Below are 25,413 nucleotides of genomic sequence, written 5' to 3' on the forward strand. Positions count from 1 at the left end.
ACTAGAATAAAATTTCTGCTGGGTTCTGGGAGCACATGCCTTTAATCCCAGCATTTGGGAGGCCGAGACAAGTGGATCCTTGGATCCTTGAATTCTAGGCCAGCCTGTTCTACAGAGGGAATTTCAGGACAGCCAGGGATACACAAAGAAACCCTGTGTCAAAAAGCCAAAAAATAAAAATAAAAAGCAAATAAAGTTATTATGCTGTAAACTAATAAAAGACTTATTAATCAAAGAATTCGATTCTGAAATGGAAGGAGGAGAAAATTAAAGCACTATGTTTGAAACTGATACATTAAGAGAAAGATAGTATTTCTACATACATCTTTATCCTCAGCTCTAGCGTTCGCTGTACTGAATGTGACAGAGACAAAAGGAAGAAACTGCCTCCACAAAATGTTTGATGGACATGCAGGGGTACATTATAATGTCCACCCACTTTGATGCATACACTATGATGATCACTTCATATGAAACAGTACCTTCAACCAATGGATGTGTGCACATGTGGCTTTTCCAAACAAGCTTATGAATGTTGAAGGGTGAGTAGCCTATAAAGAGACATTCTCACAGAAAGGATTAAACTACACATCTGACTTGAATAATAAATGAGTTATTAGGTGGGACACCGGATCTTGGTGTTCCCAAAGAAACAAGTCATTAAAAGATCCCTCAATAGTTGTATTACCTAGGCCAAAAGTTACCTGTTGCAAGGACCAATATGCATGAAAAATATAACCACAGATTACACTTACCACCACCACCTAACAGCAATTCTCATGTTTTCAAGTCAACCAAGTACCACCTTAGAAGCAAACACTAGGGCAAAGATCATCCAAGGCAGAAAATATTCACGGTCTCTCACGGAGAGCATCGCTAAGACAGACACTCTCTGTATACGGTACCCACAACCACGCAATACAGCCAATCAGCATTCCTGAGAAACACTGAAGAAAGGTAGAGTATCTAGGATCCTGGCCCAAAGGCTTTAGCCCTCGGACCCAATGAGATCCTTCATCAAGCGAAGAAATGGACTTCCAGAACTACAGGCTGGATGCCAGTATCGGCACACGTGCGCGCGCCGCACGCGCGCGTGCGCACACACACATACACACACACACACACACACACACACACACACACTCACACACTCTGCACTCTCCACTTTAAAGCATCCAAAGACTCACAAATGCTTTCAATATATATCATTTAGTACAAGAAATAATCAGCAAATGGGAAGAATTTTGCTACAATTTCTTCAGAGAGGGTCCACAGTTCAATACACAACCACACACAATATTAAGTCGTACATGCCAGGTTTCCAGTAACTGAGGTCCTTAACCATGCCCGCATCGTGTTTCAGAACAAAGCAGGCCAGAAGAAAAGAATAGCTTTCTTCATTTCTCTCCACCCTCTCAGTCTCCTCCATTGAAAGCTTTCCATTGGCCTTGAGCCCTTCTTCATTCAGATTGTTCCCATTCTGTGAGTTCTTACCAGGTCCCATAAATTTTAACTAAGCATGACTTTCTCCCTTCTGCATCACATTAACTGTTGTCCAGAGTGACATTAAATAAGACCCCCACTAAAACTTCATGCATGCCTCTAAAATTATATTCCCCAACATGCCAGCATATATCTTACTACGCAGGCTGCATTTTCTCTTCTGCACCTGTACTCACCTCGTCCCTCTGAATGCTTTGGATAGAGAACCGTTTCCTTTAGAGCAGCCCTAACACAGCTTCCCGGAGATATGCCATGTCATTTCTCTAGGGTCTCTGAGCACCTGTGGCATTGTGCATGCTTTGTAGTGTATGTAATCCTGGAGTATAATTAATTTCTGATGAAAGGATGTAACATAGTAGCATCCATGGAAGAGAAAGCGCATTTTATTTGCCTTTATGTAGTAACTGTGCATCAGACAGACACTGAATACAAGATATGGGTTAATACATATGTATTCAGAAGCACTGACATTCAATATTCTTAAGATAGTGATTTATTATAAAAGGAAAACTGTATAAAAGACTGCATGTAATAGTTAACTTATTTACAGTAATCACTCTTCTCAATATTTATTATTAAAATCACCAGTATTTCAAACTAATAAAAGAAGAATCCTAAACTGAAGCTTCCGTGACTCAACTCCCCTACGACACTGAAGTAAATACATACATTACACACATTCACACACACTCGCAGATTCCCAGAGAAGAAAGAAATCCAGAGAGCCGAGCAGAACAGGAGAGGTTGTAAAGACAGATTTTTGAGTCAGGGTGCCATGCTCCAAGTTTACCTTCATCACCCACTGTGTGAATGTATACACACATATCCATATGTGTACATGTCTTTCTATTCTTCACATATATCACTGGAGAATGGCAGTATAATACATGTTATATTAAAGATAGGTAGTTTAAGTGCCTGTCATTTTTGTACTATTTATGATTTTAATCACAACTTAAGTATTATGAATGATGTTGTCTACTGGCATACGTCTTAATAGCTAAAGTTATAAAGGCTTTTTGCATGAAGAATCAACCCTGAAAACCTACATCTGACCTGGTAGCCTGGCTCCTCTCTCTGCCAGGCAATAACTCCTGTTGTTACCGTAATTATGGTGACAAATGGTCAAACTATCTCCAATTTTACTAAAAGGAAGGAAAGCAAGGAGAATGCCTCTCCTACTCTCTTGAACATTTTAGGAGTTTGAGCTCTGAGAATCTTAGTTCTGCCACAGTTTGAGGTAACAGAAAGATTTAATGGCTTCTTGAGAATCAACATCAATTAAGTAAGACCTGATAAGTAAATCTAAATGGTAATAAAGTAATTCAGAAGCTGGTTCTAAATACATAATGGTAAATATTTAGAATGTGTCGTTCACTCAGATAAGACCAATGCTTCATAGAACAGGAGCTCATAAAGCAGTTAAATGGATACAAAGAAAGCATTAACTGAACCACGTGTTAAAAGGGAGACAGACCAATGAGTCTTGATAAGTAGGAAGCTTGTCTAGGGTGTGGACAGGCCACGGACCAGAAAAGTAGCCAGCAAAGAAGAGATTGGAGGGCAACCAAGATCATTCACATGATTATCCAACCCCAGCCCACCCCAAAAAAAAGGAAAGAAGGAGGGAGGGAGGAAGGGAAGGAGAGAAGGAAGGAAGGAAGGAAGGAAGGAAGGAAGGAAGGAAGGAAGGAAGGAAGGAAGATGGAAGAAGGAGGAAAGAAGAAGGAGGAGAAGAAGGAAGAGGAGAAGGAGTAGGGGGTGGGGGGTGTGGGGACCACAAAGAAATCCAGGTTGAGTGTGAAGGCACATTCCTTCAATCCTAGCATGCAAAATGTTGACAGAGAAATTTCACGTCTTTAAAGCAGCCCGAACTAAAGGCTGAGGTTGGCGGGGTGCAGGGAATAAGGGACTTGCGTTTTAAAAGCTCTGCACATGATAAGTAAGGTCTGTCTAATTGACTGGAAACCCTCTTCCCAAGGTTGAACTGCGAATCCATTCATAAGGTATTAGTTTTCATTAAGCCTGTAAACTTGGAAGATTGGATGAAATAAGGGTCTTGGTCTGCTCAGGCTTTTCTAATTACCCCACAAATGGCCGAAAGGAAAATAAAATTAAGACCTTCATTCTTTGACAGATTGCATTGTTTCAAACATCAAAAATTAATGTGCTCAACTGCTTCAAAGGAGGAGAATGAACGCAGTGGTGCCGACTAAAACCTGGAGCTGGGGGAGAGGAAAAGGCTAACTCTCCCTGGTCTGACATGTTGGCGATAACACAGAAGGAAAGAAAGAGAAAATGGAACACAGGGTGTTTGAATGAGAAATGCCCCCCTAGTCTCAGGCATTTGAACACATGTTGGTGTTTGGTTTCTGGAGGTTTAGGAGGTGTGCTGTGGGAAATAAGTCACTGTGGCAGAACTTTGAGAATTTAAAGACCTGAGCCACTTGTGTGTCAGGTCAATATGTAAGCCCTGGGCATCCTGCTTCAGCCAAGCTACCTACCTCAACGGCAAAATGGATGGAAATCTGCCCGCATAGAGCACACACGTCCACAGACAGAGACAGACAGAGAGGCAGAGGCAGAAAGAGACAGAGAGGCAGAGGCAGAGAGACAGAGAAAAGAGAAACAGGAGGCGGGGGAGGAGGAGAGGAAGTGAGAGAGAAACAGAAGGGGTGGGAGCATGAATTCCTATGCTCCATTAATTAGTTCTAAGGTTTAAAAGCAGTCCACCCTACAACTGAGAGCACATCCTCACAGAGAGCTCCTGGAAGAAGGTGTGTACTTCTCTATTCAGGGAGATATTTATGCTTTCTAGAAAGATTTAATTCTTTAAGCATTGGACAATGGACCTAGTTTGAACACATTAGGCCGGAGCCTCACAGTAATTGCTGTGTGGGTTGAAAGACACACAGGCGAGTAGTGAACGCATTAAACAGAAAGCACGCTATCTTTACTTAAAGGGCAATTCTGTGGCCGAGCCCGCATTTATTCTTACTGCCAACAGCAATATATAGCACTCTTGAACTCACCATGTTTAAAAGCTAAGTCTCTTGGACAAAACTGAGAGAGAAAGAGAGAAAGGATGACACGGGCAGTCAATAAACAACTTCTCCAGTCAGAGTTAACAAATCTCCCCCTCAGATTTTGCTCTTAAATGAGTAGCTCATCAGAGTGTCCAGAAAAATAATCCACTTCGCAAGGCTCCCAGGGAGAAAAGGAAAGGGGTCCCTGGCTACAGAGAAATGATGGGAGGGGGCACAACTCTATCCTCAAGCATGGGTGGCCCTTGTCCCACATACTGATGGTCAACAGCTCTTTTCTTCTTGGAAGAAAAATGTCCCTACACATGTTTCCTTCTGTATCTGAAAAGCAGCAGGACACGATCATGTTCCTTGTGACACCCAGCCTTAATAGGCATGCCCCGCAAGCAGATCTTAGGTTCTAAGGCCATTCTCAGAGAAGCTGCTTGGAAAAAGTGCCGGTGCCAGGGCTGAGGCAAAGATGCACGAAAGATGAGTATGTAGTAGATTCAAGTGCCCCACAAGACAATACTACTATCTTTTTAAAAATACTTTTTAAAGAAGCGCACAACAGTGGCAGTAAATCAATATATAAGAGTACTAGTTTATAGTCTGTGGATAAGCAAAAGAGGCTTGGAAAGCAACAAAATGGAAAAACCCAACTAGTCCAATTTTAGCAAGCAAAGGAGCCAAGGCATTCTGCCCATGAATGTGGCCCTCCTCCCAAAACGCACAGCCCCAGATGAAATCATGAGAAATGCATTAAGCCAATTCCAGCACTTTACAAAGAACCTGACCAGAAGTCCGCACACTGGCGCAGTCATCAAAGACAGGACAGTTAGACACACTGTTATAGCCCAAAGGCATCAAAGAGATGTGACCACAGGTGTTATATGATACACCAAATGAGAGTATCTAACAGAAACAGGAACTGAGGTAAAACCCGAAGTGACCTGAATGAGGGGTGGACCACAGGTAAAGGACTTACAGCCTAGAACAAATATGCCATCTCCATGGAAGATTCCAGTGACAGAGAACACTGAGTGAGGGCTCAGAGGAACTGCGGGACTACTTGTGGATTTTTTTCCACAATTCTATGAAGGGTTGAGACATATTTCTATAGGAATATGTAATGTATTAAACCTGTGGTGTGTTAAAATAAAGAGGTTTATTCTGGGGAAAAAAATCAATGCATTCCACATCAGTTTGGGGGGCTATTAGGGATATATTTTGCCATTAAAAAGGGAGGGGGAGGGGGAGGGGTTGGGAGAGTTAGAGGAGAAAGACTACTGGTGGATCACAGCTTTAATCCTAGCACTTACTTAGGAGGCAGCAGCAGCAGGATCTGATTGATGTAGACTAGGCTACAGATTGAGTTCCAAGACAGCCAAGGCTACAAAGAGAAAGCTTATCTTAAAAAAAAAGGAAGGAAGGAAGGAAGGAAGGAAGGAAGGAAGGAAGGAAGGAAGGAAGGAAGGAAGGAAAAAGGAAAAAAGAAAAGTAAAAGAAAAAAGAAAGCAAAACTGGTAACAACTATGACAGTCCTTGAGTCTATTAGAGGAAAAGTGCTTTTCTGAAGGTGGTTACAAATTAGAAACACAGATTGGGAGATGGCAGATAGGTAAGAGTACATGATGTGCAAGTATGAGGGCCTGAGTTCAAATCCCAAGCACCCATGTATAATACTGATATGGATGCACGTGCCCATAGTTCTAGAACTGGGAGTTGGAGACAAGCACTGTACTCTCTTGAGCAGTTACCAGCTCAGTTACCACTGCTCAAAATACACTCCTTAGAACCCATGATTTTTAAGCATGGGTATTTTTACTTGATCTTTTTCCTACCTACCTTTCCAAGATAATTCCATTTACAGTTAACATTTCACTTTGCCCACTGTATCCTTCTGAGTTACTTGTCATTTACATCCTTGTAATTATTGACTCCTAGAAATTATCCATTTTAACATTAATTGCTTTGTATCCAAACAATTACTAAAACATGGGGAAATGTAACCAAAAGTTAACGTGCATATGGATTTTTAAATCAGTAAGATGAAGTACAATACTTGCCCACTACACAACTGGACAAGGGATACGTCTTCTTTACCAACACAATCCTCTCCCATTGCACAGAAACTCTGCTTAACCAGTGTTGGGGTTAACACATCTCTTTTCTCTGTGCCAGCAGTGGGCACAGCAGCATGTCTATCCTCTCTGTCACCCTGACAGGATTGGGGAAAGAGTTAGCAGGCCAATTGTAAATTATCTGAAAGTTGTTCGTTCCCTGAGAGTCGTCCTTGCTGTGGAAACTGGAGGCCGCTGGCAGCTGCACTGTTCCCACATTTTGAGATCTCAGAAGAAGCAAACGGGAGCAGCAAAGCTGGAAGAAGGTAGAGCGGAAAACAGCCTCAGGATGCTACTTCAGTTTCAGAACAGAGGAGACTTAAGAAAGGATTCACTTCTTGGATATCCCAGTTTTACAAAACCGTAAACCGCAAAGCCACTTTTGAACTTCAGCCAGTCTGAACTGACTGCGAAGATCAGGGTTAGCTGCGTGTACCAACACACTGAAACGGACTGGGCCTGAGGAGAGGCAGAAGTAATCTTCCGCCAGAGTGCATAGTGAGGGAGTTAGCCTATGGTACCCTGAGGTAGACAGCCATGGAAGCTGGACTCGCTCATCTTAAAGGACCTAAGGAAAGCCCATTTCACAGCTCGATTATCCTTGGGCCTGGGCATGTTCCTCATGAGTCAATACATTCGCTTGACCTCCGGCCACTGCATCTCCATTACGTGCAATAAAAAACAAAGGAAGGATGAGACAGGGAGTTAAAAGGAATGCAATGGATTAGGTTTTAAAATCTAATTCCTTTATTTGTAGACAAAACAGTGCACCATTCATGAGATAGGGAAAAACTCATCAGATAAGAAGTGGGTTATATCTACTTTCCCTAGGAAATAGGGCATTATATAAAGCAACAGAGACAAGAAGGAAACTAAAACAAACAAACAGACAAACAAACAAACAAACAAAACCTAAAACCTTTGCATATTACTAACGTAATATGTTAGTACATGGTGCTCATATGTCCCAGTGACACAGTAGGTTAGCGCAGGGGTCTTATATTCACCAGGTAGCTTTAAAGATGTGTTCAAAGACACTCAAGATCCAGTTTTTATCCCACTGGCTAGATTCTTCTTGTCCATATGTAAAGATGAGTAGCTTCACCATGACATCTATGTAGAATCTACATCCATGCAGATCTTAACAGTAGAAACTCTATAGTAGATAAGAAACATCAGAGCAGAGGCAACACCAGCCTGAAAGAGTCAGGTTTTTACAGTTTCCAACCAAAAGAACAAATAGAAATCAAATGCTCCATTATAACCATCATTCAATGACTGGCTTTTTAACACCAGAACTACAAGGCATTAAATCATTTCTGACATTCATATTCTAGGAAGGTCTTGTAGTAATAACCCTTATATGGAAACACTTATATAGTAACACCCTGCAGTGCCTGGAAACCTTTGAAAACAGAGCTTTATCATGTGGTCCAATGTTGCAACCATGATGATATAAAGCAAAGAATGAACTAAAAAAACCTAGACAACCTAGATCAAGAAATTCAGTGGGGCAAAAAAGAAATTCAACAGAAAAACATATGGATAAATAATTGACAGAAAGGCAAACTCCGAAAGTCAACAGGAATATAGCTGGCTGCTGAGCAAAGAGCAGGCTGAGCATAAACACTGACTTTCACCCTCTCCACAGTTCAAATACAAGGGCAGGTAACGGGTTTCTATTCAGGTAGAAAATGAGAAATGAGTCAATAAAATCAAAATTATTTTTGGAAAGGAATAAAAGAAAGCAGATGGATGAAAGGTAAAGAAATGATTTGGGACCCTTAGAAGGCTGAATGAGGCTAAGCTGGTCAAGGGAAAAACAGAAACTAGCTAAACTTACTCAACAACTAAAAGTCTCAGAGTCCAGACATGTCTGACTCTAGAAATGGAGGAAAGTATTAGCTAAAAAAACAGGGAGAATCATTGACAAACCATCTAAGAAGGAATCAGGCCCCACTCTAATGAACTCGCCTAGAGGACTGCTTTCCCAGATCCCAGGAGACCAGAGCTTATTTTGTCAGTGGAGTATAAACAGACAGGCCTCCACTGAGAGATCATCTAACCAGGGGAATGGAGGGACTCAGACAGAGAAGGGCATGAAAGACATGGCAGGACCATGAATCTAGGTCCTGAGCATCCAGGCTACCCACTGTGTAATCTAGTTTGTAAGTTTAAAGGTCTTAAGTTTAGAAAGTGGTCCTACAGAGAAGACAATCAGCTATCGAATAAACACTAAAGATGCCTCCTACCTTGCCAAATAGTTTCCCTGTCCAGGGGAACTTTGGGCCCTCTGAGAAGGCAAAGACAAGCTCAGGAAAAAACAAACAAACAAACAAACAGCAGAAAGCTGATTGGTGGCCAAAGCAGAGACAGTAGACTTCTTCAGTGCACCCCATACGTGGGTGCTGGGAGGACAGAGATTCTCATCAGAACAAGAGTCTCCAGCAATTAAGGAAGACAGTGAAAGATGAAACAAGGAGAGAACGGATAAGAAGACAGTGAGGGCATGGTTTGGTTTTGTTTTGGTTTTGTTTTTGTTGTTTTAAGGGGGGGTTTTGTTTGGTTTTTAGAAAGGAAGCAACAGAAGCTAAGGAGGGAGGTGTGTGATAATGTGAATGAAAACTGAAATCTCCCCCCAAAATATCCAACATCTGAGTATAAAAGTTATAAGAGAAAGCATGTGCATAGAAGGAAAACGAGGCTCAGACAGGACCCTCCACATCCCCTGTGTCCATTTTACTCAATCTCAGGATGAGGAGATCAATGTCTACAGAGGTATCGTTAAAAGAAATGCTATCCTAACCCTCCAACACATCCCCAAATCATCCCTGGCCATCTTAACTCTAGAGTAGTAGCTCAATTTGGGTCAGAGAGATTTCCATATTTGAAAATAAAAATCTTTAAAAGGGTGGCTCTAACGTTACTGATGGCAGAGGCCGCTTAGTAGCTTAAAAAGCACAGTGCCAACAAGCACATGGTGATGTATCATTGAGACAGACAGAATGCAAGGAGTAAGGCATGTCTGCTAAGACCCCGGAGAGGATGAGCTGAAGAGAAGTTAATTAACAGAAGAATGGTGCTAACAGCATCCAAGTGGAGACAATGGTGAAAGAATGCTTCCCAAGGCCAAAAGAAAATTATCTCCTGTCCCGAACAGTACATCCAGACACACTACACAACATGTGTGAGTTGAGTCCGCAGAAGACACTGGGTTCCAGTGAACTCTTCTCACATACATCATGTACCCTTTGGATCAAGAGGAATATGGTTAGCAAAGAAGGGATCAACCACAAGCTAAGGAGACAGAGAACGTTGGAGAAGAAGGCTTGGTTAGAAGATCCCAGAGAGAGATGGGCACATGGCCAAGCTGACACAGCATCCTGAAGAAGGTGGGGAGTAGAGAATACTTCTTGCCTCTGAAAACACTGGAAGAAGTAGATCGTGATGGATCTGTGGCAGCAGGACAAACACTGGAACTGAAAGCACGGATGAGCTCCAAGACATGGAACTCTGGATATAAGCCCCAAAGCAAAAACATCATAGGCAAAAAAAAATAGACCAATGGAATACATGGAACTCAAGAGCTCCCGCAGAGCCAAGGGAATTGTCAAGCGAGTGAAGGGATAACCTAGAAAATGGGGGAATGTGTTTGTAAAGCAAGTATGTTAAATGTGCTAAAAATGGACGGTACAGCAATGGAGCCAAAGGTACCTGGCGGGCAACGCTCGTCAGGGAGGAAGGCAAACACCTCGGTTGATGGTTATGCACTACCTGAGAGAATTAGTCCCCTGAAGCAAATTTCCGCTGCAATTTTCTGTTTTCAAGTCAATGCTCTAGGGCAGCAACACTTGTGTGCAATCATTCTTAACACAGAATCAAGGACTGCAGTTTCTAGACAAGGTCATCTCCTCCAAACATCTGTCCTTCTCCCCCTTACCATGGCCAGGCAAAAAGGACAAGGGCTCATGGCTCTGTCCTTTATGCCTAGAATTCTTCACTGTTGCCTCAAAGCCTCTCAACTCCCCTTCCTTGCTACTAGCACATTCTTCCCTTACCCCACCCCCGTCTCTGCCAGTCAGTAGCTTTGTTTCCTCCTAAAACTTCCAAATGCTTCCCTGACTTCTCCTACTGTGTAGCCAGAACTCCCAACCCCAAAGTCTACTACAAATGCCCATGGCGCATTCAATGTCTGCCAACCCTGAAGAAAGGTGATGTATCAACCCTTAAACATTATTATTTTTACTCTAATGTCAAGTTTGCCATATGTTGGCAATGATCATCTTCAGATAATTGCTGTAATAAACTGAATATCTAAAAGATTAAGGGAAACTTATTTTTCCCTTTTAACTTTCATATTCAGATGTTGGCTATATCAGGGCAAGATTTCTGTTTTTATTCTCATTACCCCTGCCACCTTTAGCATTTTAATACTTAAAATATCATATAAGCAAACGTGGATAAAATGTTCATAGCAATAAATAAATATTCACTTCCTATTTACAGTGAAAAATTGTCTGTATTCTAAATATATTTTGCTTGTATGCAGTATCATTGAAATAAGATAGATGCATTTCTCTGTCGTTAGCAACCTTAATAGGGAGAAACACCATTATTTTCTTTGTCTTTCCTACTATCACTATTAATGATAACCACAAATGTTATACCATGCCAGGTACTGTCGCTACTAAGTCTTTTCAATGTACTAAATAATTGAATGTTCCCAATAAGCCCATGGGCTCAAGTTTCCATCATTATTTCATAGACGAGGAAGTAGAGAATACAGAGAAGTTAAAAGACCATTGAAGCCAGACAATGAGGAAGCAGTGAGCCCCAAGGCAAAGCTTCGCCCTGCATTAAGCATCACACACTCTGCCCCCCACCCCCCACCCCACTTCATGGTTCCCCTAAAGTCCAGAAGAATGGTTTGCGAAAGGTGCAGACTGCGTACCCAGAACATCGGACTTAGCACCTGTAGATACTTTAGCCAGGATAGTCTGAGTGTTTGCAAGTCTGAATCATCTCATGAATATCCTTGGAGTAGAAAAAGGTTTTCAAAGGCTGGACACAGAGCTCAGAGTACTTGCTATACAAGGACTTGAGTTGAGACTCTAGCACCAATATTGAAGGTTGGGAGTGGGGATGCATGGTGTAGCAAAAGTACCTGTAAGGGTGTGGGGAGGCAGAAGGACTCTTAGGTCTCTCTGACCATCAGGTTAATTTCAGGGTCAGTGAGAGGCTCTGTCCCAAGGAAATAAAACAGTGATAGAGCGGCATACCCGCCTTCTCCCTTGGCCTCCATAAGCATACACATCAGGACACTAGTATGCCTGCTCGTGTGTGCGCGTGCGCACGTGTGTGCACACATTACCCATGCATATACCACACTGACATACACACTACCATGCCCACTTTGGGATCTGATACTTCAATTTCTTCTGATTCATACCTTCTCTGGAAAATCTCAGACACAGCAAACACTTGCTCGTCCTCGTCAAATTAAACAGGCTTAGGGCATGTTCCATTTGAAATGGCTCCAAGGTATCTTCTATGGTTATTTCATGCTATTCACGCTTTCAAAATTCTTATTACAGCGGGATAGTAAACAAAACAGATAAAATCCATTGTTATCTCCAAAGACCGACAGCAAACAGGCCCGTCAGAATAGCTGAAGAAATGCAGAGAACTCAATTACTCAGCTTCAGAGAGAGTGAAAAGCTAAACAAGGACTCTGGCCAGAAGATGTACTTTCTCAACAGCATAAAACTCCCAGATCAAACCCCTTAGCTTGGCCTCCACGCTCCCAGATCAAACCCCTTAGCTTGGCCTCCACGCTCCCAGATCCTGGTTAGAAAGAGCATATTGAAACCCATATTGGTTTCAGACTGATGAAAACAGTGTGTGTTAGGGAGGGGTGCACTTTAGAATCAAATATAAATGCCTCATTCTATAAATAAAAATACTTTCAAAACTTATGCAGGAGAACACAATTTTGAAAATAAGGACCCAGGAGTCCAGTGTTGGTCCTCTACTGACAGTGTTTTGAGGTTATTAAAATGGAATAAATGTATAGGGTTTCCTGCATGGGTCACTCCTGGCATTACCACCAGCAGCTTCCATTTGCTGAACAATGATGTACTGGTTGGCCAAACTATTTATATCTCATCTTCTAATAAAAATAAAGGATGTTAATATTATTTCTTTAAAAAAATTATCATACATGAGATCTAGCCAGATGGCTCATCAGGTAAAAGCTCTTGGAACTGCACAATGCAAGCCTGAAGACGTGAGTTAGATTCCAAGAAACCCCAGTAAAGCTGGAAGGAGAGAACTGGCTCCAAGGTCACTTTCGAACTTCCACATACTGGGGCAAATGAGCACCTATACAAAAACAACACGCAAGCACATACATGTGGACACACACGGATACACACACACAGACACACACACACAGACACACACACACAATTCAGGACCTAATTTTAAAATCATACATGAGTTTAACTGCCATCAATGCTCATCTACCCTCCACCTCAAATTACTGTACACTTAGGTGTCAAGGCAACACAAGATTCATTAGCACATTACACTTTAGGATGATGACACACACACACACTGGATCAAAAATATCACTGCAGAGAATCACATACCCAAGCCTCTCCATGAATAAAAAAGGGGATGGCACAGTCCATACGCAATAGGGAGCAAAACCAAAACAGACAAGGCACACGCCATATTCAAGGCAGTCCATATGCCATAGGAAGCAAAACACACCATATTCAAGAGCCGCTAGCATCCAGCACAGGATGCAACTCCTCAAGTCTCAAGACATCAGCCCTTGACTGCACTGCTAAGTACCCTGGGAGAGAACTGAACGCAAAGCCACCGAAAGCAAGCCCACTTCAAGTTTTAATATGTCAAGTTCTGCCCTTTATACTCTCACCGAAATAACTCGTAGCCTTGCCATCAAATAAATTAGCAATTTAGATTTCTATTTCTCTATTTCTCAAATGCACCCCAGTGATTTATAGTCCCTTAAAGGAACGGGGAAACCCTCACGGCAGACAATTCATTAGAAGACAAAAACAATGATGGGTCTATAGTAAGGAATAAATATAAAAACATTACTTAACCAGGCACTGTGGATCATACTGGTAATCCCAGCACGCTTGAGGCTAAGGCAGGAGGATGGCTGTGAATTTTAGGCCAGGAGTAATGGAATGGTTTCTTACCCCAGTATGGGCTGTGCAGTGATGGGCTGGGTTATATAGTGAGACCTTGCTTCAAAACATGGCTACACACACACACATTCACACACACACACACACACACACACACACACTCTCACACACACACACACACACACAGAGATGTGTGTGTGTATATACGTATGTGTGTGTATATATGTATACATACATATATGTATATATGTGTACACATATGTATATATGAAAAACTAAGGCAGCCATGGTTGTCTTGGCTCTGAGTATCTGACAATGCTACCCAATGTACTTTCACGCTTCTCTTCAAGATAGGGCAGAAAGTAGCCAAGCTCCTACACCGCGTCTGATTTTTCTGTCATTGTCCTCGTGAGACACACATCATTCACAGAGTGAGTAAACAACTGGAGGTACAATCAACACCCTTTACCGCCTTTCTGTGGTGTTTTTACAGGGTGCCCTGCCTTGGGGCTAGTCTGAGCTTCTCTGCAGCCCAAAATCACAGGGGCTCAGACCAGCCAAGGCCAAGATGTATTCCTATCTTCCCTTTGGTTAAGGAAAGGAGGGGTAAGCACCAGTGGGAACTGGGGAGTTCAAGCAGCATCATTTTAGCCTAAGCCTGAGTTGTTCCAAAGAACATGTGGTTAGTAAGCAATGCCTATCAATCTGGGAGCCCCAGGAAACAGACATACATGATGAGTTAGGAAAGACTCAGAGAATGCATGGAGGATGCTAATCAAAACCAAACAGCACTGGATGTGTGCAGGTGGGCAACAAACGCTGATGGGAGGAAAATCGTGAAGAGACCAACTTAGAGTAGGGGTACCGACACTCCACCCTATAGCCCAAATAACTCTGAGGGTACAGGAGAAAATGAGAGTGTCTGAGACAGGGGTTACACCTGCAGACACAGGAGCTCTTCGTGTTCAACTGTGTTCATACGCACTCAAAGCAGCATGATCTTACAGGGGTTACACCTGCAGACATCTACATAAAACGGGAAGGACGCTAGAAGCAAAGAGCTCCTGATCGTGGGTGACTTTGTGAGGATGTGGATGTACAGAAAGTGGAGGGTGAAAGGGAGAGTGGGGGAGGGACAGAAGAGGAAGGAGGAGAGGGAGATGGTAAGTGTGGTAAAAGAAGACAGACATCCCATGATCTGAAAAGAAAACCAAGGATCATATCGGGTACAGTAGGAGTCCACACATAAATGTAGTCCACCTAGCTGGCCGCCATTTTTCCCAAAGCATCTGTTAGATTTGGTGCTGAGTGCTTGTGGGAGGTTCATAAGGCCTGTCTTTCATTGCTCACTTATCATTCTCCTTACAGTGGAGACTAATAACACTGCATATGGTGTCTGATGAATTAAGAATTGAACTTCCACCGCACAAGCTGTGAAATCATGCAATAGGCTGCCTTGCATGTGTAAGAACTCTGTTGAACAAAAAGAGCTCCTGGCACAGAGAAGAGATGTGAAATCTCCCTATTTCCCAGGCGTTGGTCTATGAACAAGCTTAGAAAAATAATGTGCGAAAATGAAAATTGTGGTACCAATGATGCTGTCAAGCTAAAATAATGTTTTCTTCAAATACTACGACAAACCCCAGCTCACCTAAAATCCACTGGACTGAAACACTGCATTTTTACCATAATTGGCTCTGGCTTCAATTCTACATGCAAAGAAGGAGTGGAAAAATATTTAGACTCCATGTCTGTCTTCCTCAGGAGGGAGGAGGGTGAAATTCCCTTCAGTGGAAAAAATAAACCTGAATCCTTGCACCTCCCTGCTGAGGCCTGGAAAGGAGGAGAAGGAGAGGCCTGGGGAAATATTAATATCGAGTCTGAAGCTGAGCCTGAGAGACCCAGAGCTGGGTCTGAGCACAGGGCCAGAGAAAGCCAGAGTGTGATGGGATGCCAAGGACACAGACTTTTAAAGTTGCAGAGAGAGGGGGAGGGGGGCTAACTGACCACAGTAACCTGCCAGGCACAGGCTTCTGCACTCTGGTGAGGCACCTTTCTAAAAACATGCTCTAATATTTGATTGCAGACCATTTTGTTTCTGAACTTCTGAACTTTTCACTTTTCCCTATGATCATAAACTTTACTCAACACAGTCTTAATAAATAAAAAAAAAAAGAAGAGGAAGAGGAGGAGGAGGAGAAAACAGAAAGAGAAGGTGAGAGAATCATAACAAGGCTATGTTGCTGTTGTATTGGCATGTAGGAGCAATGTGCAAGCCAGCCAGTCAGGTCAAGGTCAAAGGAGGCCAGCTCTAGCTGCCTGCAACCTTCAAACCATTCTTCATTTGCTTGTCCCCCAAAGAAACTTTCCGTGCACGGAAGGTCGTTCACTTGTGTATTCCTAGCATGTACTAGGTCCTGAGTTCTCACCCCAGCACCAGACAAAGCTGGGTATGGTGACACACACCTGTAATATCAGCAAGCAAGAGGGTGTGGATCTCAAGGTTCTCCTTGATTATCACACACTGAAGGCCAGCCTTAGCTATGTGAGACTCTGTCTCCAAAACAAGAGGAGAGGGATGAAGGGGAAGAAGGAAAGGATGGGAAGAGAAAGGGGAATGGGAGAAAAGTAGGGAAGGAAGGAAGGGGAGGGGGGAGGAGCTGAGGGGAGGGGAAGGAAAGGGGAGGGGAAGAAATGAAAGGCAGCCCAAGGAAAAAGCTCAGTAGGTAGTAATGCCTGGCACAGAGATCATAACGGCAGGAGGATTAGAAGTCCAGCAGTGTATAAAAGGGTATAAAGGAATTTCCCTAATGATCATATATTGTAAAGAATCCACAGAAAACCTCGCACTCATAGAAACAGAGTACAAGGTACACAGAGATATGCAGGAAAAACTCCTGAATCCCATGAAATGAAAGAAGAAACTCTGCTCATCAGAGCAGCAATTCACACTGAGTTGCTCCTTTGTTTGTACCCTGAACCACGTCCGGCATCTCAGACCTCTCAAGGATGCTTTCAGGTAAGCGATATCATTACGTGCATCCTACAAATAAGAGGGCTGAGCATCTTGTCACACTCACACAGCAACCAGAGTGGAGATGGGGGTTCCATGATAGATTCATGGTTATAGACCCTGGTTTTTAACTACTTCAGCAAGAACCAGGATTTACAAGAACCTTATAAACACTAGGAAAAGAGGAAGTCATTAAGCTTTTTCCAATTTTCCCCCCAACAAAGTGACAAGCCAGTTACTAAACAGCCTTAAGTACAATTTACTGAATCAAATTCCCATGATGTTTAGAGTCTGGGTAAAAAGATGAAAAGATGCCCTGGGGTCTCAGTTTCTTCATCTGTCATTGTAAACGCCCCAAGTGCTACCTTGGATTCAGTCATATAATGCATTTCTGCAGAAACTGAGAAACCCCCAAACTCTCGAGATTTCTTTCGGTACAGAACCAATTTGGTGACCTTTGAATAAATGTCTTGTGGGCTAGTTCAAATGAAGCTATAAAGACTACACTACAGTGAATCTATTGTGCTGTGCCTCGGTGCTGTATCCACCAGGCTAGTTCAAAGAAAGCCAAATAAAGATTACATTACTGCGGATGTACTTTGCTATACGTCAGCACCACAGCTACGAAGACCACGTGCCCGTTCACACCTTGACTTTGTGTTACAGCATCAAGATGATAGTCATTTTTTTGAATAAGAGATGGAAAGGTCCTGTCTTTCTAAATATACATTTTAATCAGCAAGAAGAAGACTATACAATCTTTCATAGGAAATAAACTGTACTTAGTTGGGGGGGGGGTGGTTTTGTTTTGTCTGGCCCTAGGGCTTGCTACTCAGAAGGAAGGTGCCTTTGGGGTCACCACAGTTGTCGGAGATGCTGGCCGCCCTGTTTCCAACACACGAGGTACCTTCTTATCCCTGGATTCATTGCGACATCAGGGCAGAGTCCTGGCAGCTGAGCACACTGCTGTGCGAGGTCTGCATGCTTCATGCTTTATTCTAAGAAGTGTCTCATGAGAGGGCACCCCTGCTTCTACAACAGAAACACTTCCCTAGGAGGGGATGAAAAGAAGTTAATTTCTCACACTCAGAACTCGATCTCATTATCTCTAAATTTATCTCTGTTTGGTTGACGTTTCTGGACTTTTTTTTTTTTTCTGAGTCTCTAAAGGGATGAAGAAGCTGTGCCCACACTTTTAGATCTTGTCACCAATGGTTAAAACAGCATCCGGCAGATGAATCTGTAATCTATCAGATATTTACTTACACTTTTTTTTTTCTTAAAGATTAGTAATGGCAATGCCCACAGGCAGAGCTCATAGAAAATTAAAATACATTTCAGCTTACCAAATACTTTTTTTTTTGAAAAATAAAAGATATTTTTATAAGGATTTAGAATGCAAGTTTCTGATATTTCTTCCTACTATTGATTTCTTGTGAAGTGATTTACTGTCCATCACGATATTCAATTTGGTGTGTGTGTGTATGTGTATTTGTGTGTGTATGTGTATATGCACATATGTGTGCGTGCACATGTATGTGTGTATGTGTATTTTTTTTATTTGCTCATCTCCTACAGTGTTGGGTCAGCAAAGTACAGCCCTTATACTTTTGACCTTTTGTGGTTCAAAAAACAATAAGACAAAGGAAAGGAAAAACTCAAAATGTTTTATTCTAAGGGTGCGGTCCCTGTGACAGTGCGCTTGCCTAGCATGGGCAAGGTTTGATGACCAGTCCTGTGAATACCAGTGGTTGCAATCCTTGCACTTGGGAGACAGAAGCAGGAGCATTAGAAGGTAAAGGACATTTTCAGCTACATAGTAAGGTCAGGCCAGAGTCGGACACCAGAGACCCTGTCTCAAATTATAACAACAATTTGTCTTCTGCTTCAAACTATCACCATGTTTACAACCCATGTATCTTATCATGGTAGATGGGGCCGGTCCCAATGGGGAAGAAGCCAGAGGTCTCCTTTAAGGATTGGGTATAGATCCAGTCTATGCTATCCCAGCCTGGGCCATTACACAAGCTCTCCAGTTTCTCAGAGGTGCCAGAGGCACTAGGTGTGAAACAGGGATGCTGTCAGTCAGCAGGGAAATTTTTTGCCTCTGAAAATGTCTGTGCGCTTCCTCTGTACAGCACCTCCAGCTGCCTCTGCGCACCCGCCGTGTCAGGATTAAAATAGCTCAGGCTTGATGACTTCACTAGTTCTCACAAACGGGCCAGTTGGCAGAAGGCAAGCGCTGCCTGCTCCTGAGGGGAGATTTTCTTCTTTTTATTTGTTTCTTTCCTTACACCTCCTAACATGAAGACTTGGTTTCATTTTGACTCTGAAAGACACTTCCTTTCTGAGGTTCAATTCGAACGAACTTCATGCAGATTTCTCCAAATGCCTTTAAAAGGCTCAAGCTAAAAAAGAGGTCACTGGAAGCCAACACTGACTGGATTATAATTTCTGAGGTGAAACTTCAAGGACATTAAAACTCCTGGGGAAGCTAACCTTACATAACCCAATAGTGTTCCGTTTATTAAGGAGCAAATATCTCCCCATATATCAGTGGTACTTGATGATCAACCACAGTTTTTAACAACTCATTTCATGGGTTTACTCTGGCTACCACACAAGTGAAGATGCCAACAGAGTACCAGGGTAAAAAAATGACCAGTACTAATCACAGTAAGAAGACGGGGGCCTTTAGAACACGATTTTCCCCATTAGAGTTAGCTCAGAGAAACTGTAAAATTAAAGAAGGAATTGGCATAAAGCATTCATGCAAAAATAAAACAAAAAACAAACAAACAAACAAACAAAACCAGAATATTTCTCAACCAAATACTCAAACCTTATGGGAGCATTTTGAATTTTCCCTTGGAGTTTTTCACTTCCTTTTATAATTTACCATGCATTAGGAAGAGAATCTTCTGTGGAAAAGCAGGTCTTTCTTCTGTTCCAGAATCATAACTCAGTGCCGCACTTTGAGTCCAAGAGAGCATTTAGATTAACTGCTTCAGTGCCCTATGGACACAAGATTTATACTCAGAAAAGACTCCCATATGACTCTGTGGATATGGAGCTAATGAAATTATGTAGCTCACTGGCTTAAAGGTGGCTGCTCTGAAAGGTACAATCACTACCCCTAGGAGTGGAAGGAACGCAATGGCCCTCCCTTCCTGGCCCACCCACCTCCATCCCTCTCCACTATCCTGGGAGCCGTAGCATCTACAGTGATGTCCTCTTACAACCACTCCCCCCCCCCCCCCCCCCGACCTACACATTGCAGAGAACTTTCCAGTGAACAGGGAAGCATCTACTTGACAGGGAAATTTAAAATGTCCTACAATGGTGTGTTCATTGCATAAGCAACTTCTGACTATCTCGTGCGGAACAAAAAACGATGATGCACTGTCTACAAGGGCAAGATAGATACCAAAATGGTCTTTAAGAACTTCATCCAGGAGCTGAAAAGAGACGGTCCAGCCAGTAAAGTGTAGTCTGAGCTCAATGGCGAGAACTCGTGTAAAAAATCCCAGGAATGGATCCCCAACACTGGAAGGTAGAGAGGGGCTTACTGGCCAATCAGCCAAGCCTACTCAGTGAGCCACTGGCCAGTAAGAGACCCTGTCTCAAGAAACAGGAGTGATGGCTCCTATTTACACCTGAGGTCCACTTCTGGCCTTCACACACTTGCATATACAAGTGCACCCAGATACAAAGACATTCATTTATTCGTCTCCTTAGCAAAATATTGTACAGCTACATGGCTTTAACACTGTGACAGCTACCATCATAGTATGTGTGTAAGCCAAAGGTCAGTGCTGCGTTTTTTTCTCTATCCCTCTATATCTTATTAACAAAGGCTCTCTCCCTGATCCTGGAGCTTGCCAATTGGCTATACCACTGCCCATCAAGCTCTGGAGACCTGTCTGTGTCTGCTATCCTGCTCCTTGCCATCTTAGGGTTACAAAAACAGTCTACCACACCCAGCTCCTTCTGCTGGTGCTGGAGATCCCAACTACAGGGACCGTGCTTGCTTGGCAGGCACAGCACTGGGATTCGCGGTTCCCGACCCTTGAAAAATCTTTTTATATTAATCTATTGTGATGCTCGGTTTGCAATATCCTTTATTCTAGATTTAGAATCACCCTGGAAACGAGTTTCTGGGTGTGTCTATGAGAGTTTCCAGACTGTGCAAGGAAGTGCCACCCTGAGAATGGGTGTCGCCATTTGATGGGCTGGGTTTTCAGAATAAAGAGACAGCAAGCTGAGTGCCAGCAGTTTCCTGCTGCTGCCTGACTGTGGCTCCATCCTGACCAGTCCTCATCTACTCACACCTCCCGTCTTGCCTCCTAGGCTGGGCTGTATCGCTTCTTAAAATGTAAACCAATATCCTTCTTTCCCTCGTTTGCTTCTTGTCAAAAAAGAAGCTTAACCAGTCAAAAAGAAGATTAACCAGTTCACTGATGAAAATAATCTGCAAGAGTTTGCTACAGTTTGGGGAGAAAGCTCATGAGATTAAGAGTTATCATGAAGATACGTTAGGAGCTCCAGAAGCTAGCAAAGACATGTGGTGAATGTTAGTGCTGAAAGTCAATCAAAAAATATTATTATAAATAAAGCCATTCACACAATGACTGAACAAACTGAATGATTAGTGATGTATCTTCAATAAACATCAAATTTTAGAGCCATAAAAGACCCTCTGTGAACTTCAAACTCTCACCTTTTACTAATAAAACCTAGAGCAGTTGAGTGGTTCCTGCCCAATGACAAAGTCACATAGGTATTAAGTTACCATCTCAAATTCAACACTAAGCGTGATTTGTCCTGCTTTTTCCCCACATTTGTACCCTAAGACAGATGTATACATACATATAAGTATGCTGTTGTGCATCTGACTTATATTCTAACACACTTATACAGGCATACATATGATCCTTGTCTGTATAACTCAGACATATCCAATAGTACATTAGTGTCTGTTTCATATATGTGCAATTCACAAGGATCAGGGATAAGATGCTCTGGAGTTCCTTGAGGGGCTATGTATGAAAATTTCAGAGAAAAAGACCAAGGAAACTCCTCATGGCAACCAGATTAGCATGTTCCAAGTACCTAAGATGTCCCTAAAAATGATGAGAAGTATTCGGGGAGACCTAATGGGGCCTGAAGGCCCTGCAGGAGCAAGGAGGGCATAAACAGAGATTACAGTATGCATTCAGTAAGGCCTGCTGTCCTGCAGACAAGACTAAATGTACATACAAAAGAGAGAGATTCAAAGCCCAATGGCTGAGCTCGCACGCAGTATAAATTTTCAGTCTACTGAACCACATAGGGGGTACTATGACATTTTGCTTTCTTCCTTAAGCTATACGTACTACGAGATTAGCCTATTTTTACTTAACCATAAATAATTCCCTATTATCAGTAAGTATGAGCATTACCAACTCCTATGTGCATTATATGAAAAGGTCTTCTCTGTAGCCAAACCATGACGTATCACTTTTTTATGATCCTCTGGGTAATATTGTGATTGTTTCAATGAGGATATACAAACACAAACTATAGTCATATGTATGATACTTAAGTTTGCACATCTCTGTCTTTCTTAGGTTAAACTCACTGACCGTTACTCACTGGAAAAGAGGCCTTTGACTTGGAAGGTGCTAATCTTTACAGCCTTGGAGGACTGCTAGAAAGGTCACAAGTCAACTCTTTAAAACGAGACATTATTTTTCAAAGAGAAATGTACAGCTTTAAGTAAATAAACCCCAGGTACTTTGAAGTGCATTTTAAAGAGATTATTCGCTGGCTAAGATAAGGATCAAAAGGAGCAGGCTCTACGAAGGTTCTTTAGGGACAGACTAGGGAAGGATGCAAACAGAAAACCGCTGTTGAAAAATGCCAATTCTAGCATAGCATGGGATGGCACACTTGAGAGGTAGAAGCAGGAAGAATGTGAATTCAATGCTATCTTTGCCCTCATAACAACTAGCCTGGGGTATATCAGATCCTATTTTATCAACAGCATTAAGAAAATAAAACAAGAACTCTTCTGTCAAGGAATATACACACTCACGCACTCACACACTCATACACACTCACACACACTCACACACACACACACAAACACACACACTCACACACAAACACACACACTCACACACATATCCACACTCACACACACACAAACTTTCAAAGTTTAGTAGGTCAAGTACAAACTAATAATTGAGCCTGCCAAGAGAGAATTTAAGGAACCTTGTTAAATACTCCAAAGTGAATCAAAAAACAAAAGCAAAAATTTGCTTCACTAAATAAAGGCCAAAGAAAAAAAATTTTCTTTTGCAAAATGAAAAAGAGTATATACAAAATGATGATCTTCTTGATCTGTATTAAGACAAGTATTGTAAATATGAAACAAGTTACAGAAATTCAAACAGTGATTAAGAATAACTCTAAATCTAATTATTAAACCAGATATATCTATAGCAAACAAACAAACAAAGCTAACTTGCATCGTCAGAGTTAAGGACTCACAGTAGAGTCAACTGACAGTTTGGCAAGTGTGAAAGGTGTATTGCATCCTACAAAAAGCACAACAACTAATGGGTGTCTGTCCATTCAATTCCCACAACAACAGGTACTAATTACACAGTGTAACTGAGCGCTCACACTGTCTGATGGTTGACACACTTGTCTACTGCCTAATACACTTACAATATGCTGTAGTTGGATGAGGAGTGACCGCCCCCCCATGACCATGTTAAAGAGTGTGGCTGGACAACCTCTGGGGCTCCAGGGAAGAGATGGAACCTTTAAGAAGTGGGGCCTAACAAAGGGAAGTCGGGACACTGGGCTAAGCCTTTGAAGGGGTGATTTTGACCTCGCCCCTTCCTCTTATTTGCTTTTCTCTCCCATGACGTAAATAGACTCCTAGCGATCTCCACCATGTGCTCTCTCATTCACACCTATAGAACCAAGTACACAGGGACCAAGCCTTCTTAAACCATGACCCCAAATAAAGCTTCATCCTCACAAGTTCACCATCTGAGTGAGGTGTGTGGTCATAGTAACAAAATGCCAACTAACGCACTGCAGACTAAAAACCAAAGAGAAGCTCTAAATAAAAAATCACACTTTGCTATGGTTACAGTATGAGATGAATGACAGGGAATCAGCTTTGTAAGCTTTAAGATGTCTGGGAGACAGGTGCTGAACATCCTTATGAATGATGTTCAGGAAGAAAGCACAGGAAGGTGGGGAGGTCTGTACTGAGCTCTCTGGTCATTATAATGCCAAGTGGCAGAGATCCGCACCCTCCTTAGCGTCAGTCTAACAATATGGCAGGACCTTCCTTTCAGGCAGCATTCACCGAGCCAATTCAATAGCTGAACCTACGATCTCCAGGCCCTTCGTGAATCATACGGACTGATGCACCTGGAGTGCTTCTAAACAGGTGGCTCCTTTAAGCGGACTAAAATCCTTTGCTCCCATCAGCAGAAGCAGACCAGAATTAAAGTAGTTTTTTAAATTGTAAACCTGTTTATTCAATAATACCATATTGTAATGATTGGTTTTAATTGAAGGATGACTAAAAACTGTGAAATAAGAATACGAAAAGTAGCAGAGTATCCAGGAAAAGCAAGTTGATTGCTGTGAAAATGTTCCCAGATGAGCCCGCTATAAAACAGTATTTCCCCTGCTTTTGAATAAGGTACGGATATTTGCAAAACAATGGGAAAAATACATCACAAATAGCTTCAAACCTTCACTTCACGTTTAAGAAATGAACCCAAGGACAATCCAGAGGAGACCAATTTTGTGAAGAATAAGACATGGCCAAATGTGCTTTTATGTTACTGTGATAAACGTGAACCAAAAGCAACCTGAGAAGATTATCTCACGGAGTAGTCCACGGTTTAAGAAAAAGGAGGTCAGGAGCTCAAGACAGGAACATGAAGGCAGAAACTGAAACAGAGACCACAGACGAATACTGCTTATGACTTGCTTAGTCAGGTTTCTTATACAGATCAGAACCATCTGCCTTGCGTGGCCCCATTCACTATGTCCGCGACATTATGCCTAGGCCTACAGACACAAAGAATGGCACACTAACCGATTCACTGTCCAAGTGCAGTGAGTACTGTAAATAAGAGACAGTAGCAACCTTGGCATGGAGAAGGTAGGGTGCCATGACAGTAGTAGTACTGATCTTAGTGATTTGGGTGGAAGCCACAAAGAGAGATTCTGAAAACTGTTCAGAAAAAAGTAGAATGATACACCACCAATATTACAAAATGGAAAATCAACAGGACTTGGTGACTGAGGGTAGAGAAAATCATACGGAATAAAAATCCCAGAGAGACCATCAACAGGTTTGGGAATTTTATATACTAGGACACAAAGACGAAGAATACAGCTGGGAACATTAGTTTGAAATGCTGTACATTATATCCAGATGGAAGTGGATAACTATCAGTTGCCTATCAACATTCAAGGCTCAAGAAAAACGAAGGTGACTATTTAACGAAGGTGACACAACGTGAGCCCGGTGGCACAAATGGGCCTATTCA

General features: G+C 42.3%; 1 protein-coding gene across 13 annotated transcripts in view; it reads right to left on the reverse strand.

Annotated features, from left to right (window-relative positions):
• Positions 1-25,413, reverse strand: part of Klf12 (Kruppel like factor 12) — a 411,614-nt gene that overhangs the window by 321,694 nt on the left and 64,507 nt on the right. The window contains exon 1 of one of the 13 annotated variants that reach the window (XM_031362762.1): positions 17,751-17,994. The exons of the other annotated variants lie outside the window; for them this stretch is intronic. The gene's annotated coding sequence lies outside the window, so the exon portion shown is untranslated. Of the gene's footprint in view, positions 1-17,750; positions 17,995-25,413 lie in introns of those variants that run through there. 13 annotated transcript variants of the gene reach the window in all.

This window comes from Mastomys coucha, unplaced genomic scaffold, assembly GCF_008632895.1.
Source record: "Mastomys coucha isolate ucsf_1 unplaced genomic scaffold, UCSF_Mcou_1 pScaffold9, whole genome shotgun sequence".
NCBI classification, from domain to species: Eukaryota; Metazoa; Chordata; class Mammalia; order Rodentia; family Muridae; genus Mastomys; species Mastomys coucha.